This window comes from Opisthorchis viverrini (assembly GCF_000715545.1).
Source record: "Opisthorchis viverrini unplaced genomic scaffold opera_v5_531, whole genome shotgun sequence".
NCBI classification, from domain to species: domain Eukaryota; kingdom Metazoa; phylum Platyhelminthes; class Trematoda; order Opisthorchiida; family Opisthorchiidae; genus Opisthorchis; species Opisthorchis viverrini.
The window spans coordinates 54,569-63,611 of record NW_008752194.1 but is presented as its reverse complement, the minus strand read 5'-3'; positions in this window follow the sequence as shown (position 1 = coordinate 63,611).

The following is a 9,043-nucleotide window of genomic DNA, read 5'->3' as shown; positions in this document are numbered from 1 at the left end:
CCCGCGAACTGTTAAGGCGGAGCGCATACATCAGCAGCTGACCGTATGAATTCTCAACAAGCCCTCATATGGAGTAACTTTCCCTCTATTTCCAAGGCAGCACATGTGGAGGGGGGCCGACTAATGAGAATAAGTAGATAAACGAATTTGTCGGAGGCGTCTTCCGGATTCTCCTTGAAATGGCGCTCTGAATTAGCAGGGACGCCCAAAAGGTTTGCGCAGTTCCGTGTGTGCTTTTTCTTTTCACGGCACAGCTAGCCTCATTGCCGTGCGCCGGACAACGGGACTTTGTTCGAGCATCGGATTACTGTCTACGCCGTTTTTGGTGCGGTGAGTCACCGGATATCAGGCAAATTCGGCATGCTTACGGCCCGTACTGCTGGGTAGACATGTGAAATCAGGGAATCAAGCGACGATACATGCCTGGAACGGTTTATGCTTCTCCATACTGAATCTTGAGACCGGCCCTCGAAAATGCCCGTCAGCAAATTCATCGTAGATCAGACTGACGTGACCATCCTCAACAAAATGCTCACCTGGAGAGCTGGCTTTTTATTCCGACCTACTAATGTGTTGACTGCACCAACTAATTCCTGTCCCCGTGACCACCAACCTCGTTTTTCTAGGATGGGGTTAAATTACTTAGCTAGGGCCTGTGCTGTCTAATTGCCTTCACTTTGGAGGTGGCTCAGGCGACTTGAAAATCTAGGCTCTCATGTCCGTTCTAAAAATAGCCCGCATAAATTTTCAGCTTTGTGGAGAGGACGGCTTGAATTAATTTGCAAGGAGACTTGGCGTCGCTTGTCCTCAGTCCGCCCCATGATAAACTGTGAAGCACCACACACAGAGTGGCTAGCGGGATTTTGGCCTGGCAGGTGATGTAGTATGCACTTTAATCGACCCACTTCCTCTGCCTGCGCGCCCATGAAACACTAGTCACCATACTCCATTCACCGAAGCACTCATCGCAGTTTTCCCATCGGTCTATCTGATTCCGTTAGGCGTCAATCAATACGCTACTCCTGCGTATCCAAGCTTTTGCCTTCCAAAATAAATAAAGCCAAATGCACACTACATTACAGGGTTTTGTTACATATTGCCCCTCTCCATTCAGTAACCAGTGTCCAAATGGACACAAAATCCCCTGCTCGGACCTTGTTCTGACATTCAATCATCGTAACACATATACGTGATCCAAATGAGGTCATGAATATCAAGTAGCTTGGGACAGTCACACCCTCTTCTTACTTCATCTTCCCAATGTTTGGTGATCCGGATCTACCGACTAGGGGAGTGTGCGAGGTGGAGTTATGCCTACACCTAGTGCCTAATTCGACCCACCGAACAATATTGCAATAATCATCATCTACAGTGTCCAGACCAGCTCAGTTTGTCTTGATGTGGCGAAAATGGTTTATTGGTTTTGTCAGTGTGCGTCCCAACTGATGGCGAACATAGCGCTGAGGGAGATAGCTTTCAACAAGATTTTTAGCGATGCCCTCGGCCAGCAAAAGCTCATCTTGGTGATCGATTCGTACAGATTTCGGGATTGATCTCTTCATTTATATGCTGAAACAATAAGCCGGACAGTTGATATTTTTCGTTTTCTAACAGATAAATGCATATTAATATGTTTGGATTTTGATTTGTATCTCATGCAGCTTCTGGCTTTGTGCTCCCACGAAAGTTACAAACATGATAGAAACAGTCCCTGACCAGCTTCCGTTGCACCTCCAATGATTCATGGTTATGGATACGGATGGTGGCTAATACGCATGTATACCCGTCTCAACCCCACAAAAGCCATTTAAAAGACAAGAGCTCGGGCAAACAATAGAGCGAGCGCATTGGCTAACAAACCTAAAGTGTGCCCTATGTGCCTGATGTATCCCTTACACAGCCTAATGCGGCCATGTTTTTTGGCTGAAATGGTCACAGAAGATGGGGCAAAGGTAGCAACACTCATTTTTAAAGAACAAATCAATTATATAAACAGTCAACTAGTATCGCCATCTACTTTTCTAACCACAAACCGTGGGTTAAGGAGTATGAACCAAACATGTTCTTGTTCACTCTTCAGAGATCTCTTTCCCGGGCCTTGCTGAGTTGATAGGCATCTGGCGATATGTGCGGTCACCTTGTGGCCTTACGGAGAGCGAACTTCTTGAAATGGTCAGAGATGATACAGTGGCAGGTGACTATGGCTAATCTGCTAATTGGAAGGTTTACAGCTTTTGTCGATTTATTGAACGAGCCGTAAGGAGACTGCAGTGAACTCCGAGGCAAAGGCCGTAACAATAGGTACCAATGGGTCTTGTGACTTGGTAGCAAATTTCTTGAAACCTGGCAACCCAGCACCCGTCAGGCACGCAGAGAATATGCTGAAAATCCATATCAGTCTGTCCTCTGATGCGTCTGACAGTTGCAAAAACGTGGCGGATCACCATTTTATTACGGCTGTTATTAGACTACCAAAACGAACTCGACAGCAAAACTTAATCGGGCCATTTTTCATGCGCAAGAGGTTACAGCAAACAACGTTCGTCGAGGAAGGACACTATCCATGGTGGGTATCAGATTCGTTGCATCAAGCTGATTCAATGAAAAACCGGTGGAGTCACCAGAAAGAATGGCGTTTTGAAGGAAGCATGCAACAATTTGTCACAGTGCTCGTCATGTCGACTTATTTGTAGCGACATGGCAAACATCCCTTTGCTGCATGTAGTGCATCAGGGTAATTGTCATTCCAATTACTTACAGAGAGTTCTGTATTACTTAAGTTCTAGGCACGTGGCGGTAAGCTTGCCAGCTCGAGTACTGACGAACTAGTGAGTCTAAATGTGCTTTTAACCGAGTAATAGATGCAGCGCGTAAAATCATCAAAGGAAGGTCATTGTACACAGCAACCGCCCGAAATAAGAAAATATTTGTCTGATAAAAGTGCGCACTCCGAGCTTGAAAATCTTCATGCCATGCCCCTGCCGTGTGTTATTTGGTTTAACGGTGAACAACTTGTTGGCCAAACCTAAACAAAACAGGCATAAGTGAGTACTAGATCTCCCTGGAGGCGACAATACCCCGGGGGAAATAGGTCAGGCACCGCGAGACGCGTTTCGTAGTCCACGGGTTTAAGGCCAGCGACCATTTTCGTAGCAGCTCTTTGGACACGCTCAATGGGGGTTATGTTATTCTTGAGTCCTGGGTGGACAATTTGGTTGGCCTATTCAACAAGCGGTCTGAAGTAGCCTCCATAGAGGCAGTGGAAGGGTGCTACAGCTGAATGCTGGAAGTCCATGCGAGTGATATGAGAGGTGTGACGAATCACCCGTGGAACGGCGAACGCCTTCCGAGCCGATTTTTCATGACGCGGTGAGAAGGATATGTATGAAAGAGTTAGATACCCACATCTTTTTTCCATTTGCCCTCATAATGCCTTCTGGTCCGTTCTAACCATGCACGACAAAGACGTTCGCCGAATCCCCTCCGAATGACATATGGATGCACGCGTCATCATTCAGAGGTAGGTGCCAGTCGAACGACCACTGTTTTGCAGTGTCTACGTCCATCTAGAGGGCACTGATATTTGAACTCTAGGATTTCAAGTCGTCCGCAAAAAGCAGACACGGACTTGAAAGAACATGCGAAAGGTCGTTGGCGAAGATAACAAACAGCATTGGTTCCGGAGCCTTGGGGAACTCCAATGGAGACCGGCGCTGAAGAAGTGTACGTTATGTCCCTCTGATGGCCAGATGGATGCACATGTCGTCATTGGGAGAACGGTGCCAGTCAAACAATTGCTGCTCTGCGGTTGTTTATACTATTTTCGACTTTCATGCTCTGTTTGAACGGGATTCGGCTGACGCCTTCTCCACCGTTCGTCCACCTAATAATCGGCGAGGTTATGGTAGGAGGATTTCCAAATTCTTATCACACAACTTTAATGATTAACCACTTTTCTTGTTTCCGGTAATCTGTAAATGGACGCAGGTTGTCGTTCAGGCTGCATCTAGCCATCAGTTTGAGGCGTTTTCAGATGCCTTTTGTACGAGACCGTTCGCTGGCAAACCTATTGCCCTGAGCTGGATAATTAGAAAGCAACGCTAAACCATTTTTTGGTTTCTAATAATTTGAAATAAACATGAGCCTCTAAACGCGCGAACAAAACATATTCGGGGAGCTTGGCCAAGTGCCATGATTTTGTGTATCGACAAGTGAACTCGTGAAGTCGCCAGCGGATTGTTGTGGGACCTACAACATGTGCAGTCTGGTGAATTTGAACGGTGCGGAACAAGAGCATTCAGAAGAGCCTCTCTTACTTTCTCCTTAACTATGGTGTTACAAATTTGATTGATGAATGTAGTTACTGTAATACATTGGCACGTTTCGATGATACGTTACCCATGGCATTTTGTTTAAGGGAGCTAAATTTCGAGGTTAGCGACTAACAGCGACCAGAATTTTACTGCCGGTTTAAGAGGTAAACCCCGAAATCAAGCTTTAACCTATTTTAGGTTTCCGCGGTGCTCTTCGTAAGTGAATAGGGTATCCGGTGCAGATTCTAATCGGCAAATTAGTTGAATAAACTCTGAAATGTCAAAAGTGACAAATTAAGTGAGCTTGAACATTGATTTCGGTACATAGCAGTTTTCGCGGAGATAGCCCCTCGTTCGGTATTGGAAGAGGAAGAAACAGAAAAAGACACATTCTGTAGCGTTGATGCGAGCACGTATCTCTGCAGTAGATATATTTTTCTCAGATATGCACAACTGTCCAGTAGATAGAGCAGTATTACAAAATTACTCCGTGTGAACTGCCAATACAATGATATATTTCCCAGTTGGAAATAGTTACGCTCGTTATCTGTACTAGGTCACAGAGCTCCACCGAGCTGACGGAACAGAAGACCAACCAGTGCTGGCCATGACCCGTGTACACACAATCTCCACTCTATGGGCCCATAGTAACCATTAGGCTTGGGTCTATGTGCGGCGCCAATTATGAGGACTCAACTATGCATAATAGACTGACTGCGAATGGCGGCCCACCATACTCACAACTGCAAGCGATATGGCTTACTTAGGCTACTTAATGTAAACATGAGGCCAGCGTCTATGCGGGTTTATGAAGATGAGGCGTCAATTATACCTGATAGACCAACCTAACGGCCAACGACGGTCATTTGTATTCATATATGTTGCCCGTCCGCAAGGTCTTTGTCTGAAAAATGCGCAGTCACCCTCGGCGAATTGAGTGTTTCTGTTCGTTCGTTGCGTTGGTACAAGAGTAGTGTAATTTACAGTCCTCAGGAAGCGGATTTCACTTAAAAGGGTTTCTGAGACGAAGGATGCGCAGTCTTTTACAGCTCATGTACAGCTCCGACAGTCATTGGAAACGCGCAATTAGACAAATTTGAGGTGGTTATGCAGGTAAGTTCTTACCAAGTCTAGTTCACAATGCCGGATTGGTGTCCGTGCCGAAGCTGAGGTCTTACTGTTATAAAGGTAAAATAACTACTTGCTCAATTGGTCTCATTGGCACACACCGATAGGGAATTCAGTGATCGTATGCACTGGTGGAAGCTGCAAAGTTGAGGCTGAAGGGTTTATGTACAAGTCGTTCGTAAAATCAAATGGTATAGACCCGAGCATTACGATGCAAGTAACTGATCCGACCCTAAAAGTGCATCCATGGCTGCAGTCTTAAAGACAGCCTAATGGGTGGGCGGGTACATGGTGTCGAATCCGCCCATTTAGAGCGCCAAATCATCAGTTTACTCACACTCTGCTCCCCGATACAGATACCCCAAAGCTTAATAAAAACACCTCGTCATCATCATTACCGAAAACCATCCCATATTCAACCGCAGTTGCAGAGTCACCAACCAAAAGCTCTTTTCTGGGAATGAGACTATCAGGTCGTGTGTTTGGGCTTGTGAACTGATGCATGTGATCTTCAACATCCGGTTATGTATAAAAGAGCATCCGCATCTCAGACAGATGTGTACAAAGCCGCGATCGTGAGGCTCTTTTCCATGTCCGTCATATGGGTTTGGACCTCATCCAACACAGTTTGTGGCGAAGTATCGCCACTTGTCTTTTTTCCAAAATAATGTCCGCAATATCACAGAGCTCCACCGAGCTGACGGAACAGAAGACCAACCAGTGCTGGCCATGACCCGTGTACACACAATCTCCACTCTATGGGCCCATAGTAACCATTAGGCTTGGGTCTGTGTGCGGCGCCAATTATGAGGACTCAACTATGCGTAATAGACTGACTGCGAATGGCGGCCCACCATACTCACAACTGCAAGCGATATGGCTTACTTAGGCTACTTAATGTAAACATGAGGCCAGCGTCTATGCGGGTTTATGAAGATGAGGCGTCAATTATACCTGATAGACCAACCTAACGGCCAACGACGGTCATTTGTATTCATATATGTTGCCCGTCCGCAAGGTCTATGTCTGAAAAATGCGCAGTCACCATCGGCGCATTGAGTGTTTCTGTTCGTTCGTTGCGTTGGTACAAGAGTAGTGTAATTTACAGTCCTCAGGAAGCAGATTTCACTTAAAAGGGTTTCTGAGACGAAGGATGCGCAGTCTTTTACAGCTCATGTACAGCTCCGACAGTCATTGGAAACGCGCAATTAGACAAATTTGAGGTGGTTATGCAGGTAAGTTCTTACCAAGTCTAGTTCACAATGCCGGATTGGTGTCCGTGCCGAAGCTGAGGTCTTACTGTTATAAAGGTAAAATAACTACTTGCTCAATTGGTCTCATTGGCACACACCGATAGGGAATTCAGTGATCGTATGCACTGGTGGAAGCTGCAAAGTTGAGGCTGAAGGGTTTATGTACAAGTCGTTCGTAAAATCAAATGGTATAGACCCGAGCATTACGATGCAAGTAACTGATCCTACCCTAAAAGTGCACCCATGGCTGCAGGCTTAAAGACAGCCTAATGAGTGGGCGGGTACATGGTGTCGAATCCGCCCATTTAGAGCGCCAAATCATCAGTTTACTCACACTCTGCTCCCCGATACAGATACCCCAAAGCTTAATAAAAACACCTCGTCATCATCATTACCGAAAACCATCCCATATTCAACCGCAGTTGCAGAGTCACCAACCAAAAGCTCTTTTCTGGGAATGAGACTATCAGGTCGTGTGTTTGGGCTTGTGAACTGATGCATGTGATCTTCAACATCCGGTTATGTATAAAAGAGCATCCGCATCTCAGACAGATGTGTACAAAGCCGCGATCGTGAGGCTCTTTTCCATGTCCGTCATATGGGTTTGGACCTCATCCAACACAGTTTGTGGCGAAGTATCGCCACTTGTCTTTTTTCCAAAATAATGTCCGCAATATCCGAATAGATAAGCCACAAACACAACCACTCCTGACAAAGACGATGATCTAGCTGGAACCTGCAAGTCTTACGATATCTCACCGCATCGGGAACAAATATCTTACATCCCACATCCAAGTAACATTCATCACCACACTACCACTACTACCGCCTTTGTTCTCTAAGTGGTCGATGGACACTGACTCCTTAAAAGCCATCCACTGAATGAGCCCCTCTGTCTATCCAGATTGGTCCCACTGGATTAATCTTTTCGTTCGCTTCCCAGAAGTACACATTCATCAAACCTTTCGGCACCACGTCCACCCATTACGCACCTCCTTTTTCAGACACTGCGGAAGATTGTACGGTTAACGTTCCTAACTTTATCCGCGTGCCATCCCGTCAAAGACATTTTCTACCCCATGCTGAACCTCACATTCCGCATTCTTCAGTGGATGAAGGAGAATTCCAAGATGCAAACAACTTTTGTCGAACACACTGCCGCTGGCTCAAGCTAACGTATATCTCGAAAATCTTCCTATGAATTACCAACGGAGACTAACTATATGCACGCGGTATAATTCCTCTTATAAAACTCGACTCGCAAAGGTTTGCGCGGTTTTCCCTAGACTGCAGCTGCGCCATTCGCGTGAAACAGCTGATCACCAAAACATGCGACATCATCGGGCACCTTGAGTTTTCCTTCTATAGTCCCTGCTTGCTCCGAACCACACTGGTTCAGCGAAATTTATCCAATGACTAATTTATCTGTCTAATTTGTCTAATGTCTAATTTATCTAATGTATATCCGCAATACCTACACATGCCCACAAATGTTTTTACCGACCGCATATCTTCCATCCCTGCCTGGATATCGGGTATCGTTTTCGAAACCGAGCAGTGTCGCTTCACTGCAGCAGTTATTAATGTTGACTCTTGTTGGCTGCCTGCTGTGTAGGGCCACTCACACAACAGTACCCTCTCGCAGAAGGTTTTGACACATTTTCTATTTTGGGTCCTCAATATAGGTAAGGTCGCTTTATTGCCTCACTTGAATGGCAACAGTAAACCACGCCCCCGATGGACCCAGGAATATCCTTAATCCATGGTGGTTTCAGTTTGTCACGGTCCCTTGGGTAGCCCTAACCACCGTGACAACCCCAATGGACCCCCTGAGAATGTCTATGTACGAGGCTATCCAAGAACCCAAGTATGATATCGCTATTGGGATAACGCGACTTGCTCGCGGATCAACATATCCCTACTATTTGCCCACCCAGCTTGCTACATGATCCCGCGTTACCGTCTCAATCCGTTCGATAGGCGCTGTCTGTCTGTTCTGCACCCCCACACCCAAACTAACCCTTTCAGTGGCAATTTCAGGTCACTATAACGCTGAAGATAAAACCTTACCACGCACCTAATACGGTGTGTACTGACCATCAGAAAAAGACCCAAGAAACTTACTAACTGCGACGAATTCCTTCGTTCTGTCTCTCGGCGCGCCTGCAACAAAAGTACTTTTCTCTATGCAGGTCGCAAATGCCTTCTCCATTCTGAATTAATGCGGACAAAGAGGGCGCAATTATGGTTTATGTTGTCTTGAGACCATTTCCAAATCCAAATACAGAAGAAAACAGGTGAGGTTACCACAAAATTTCCCTACACATTCATGTGGACATTATGCATAGA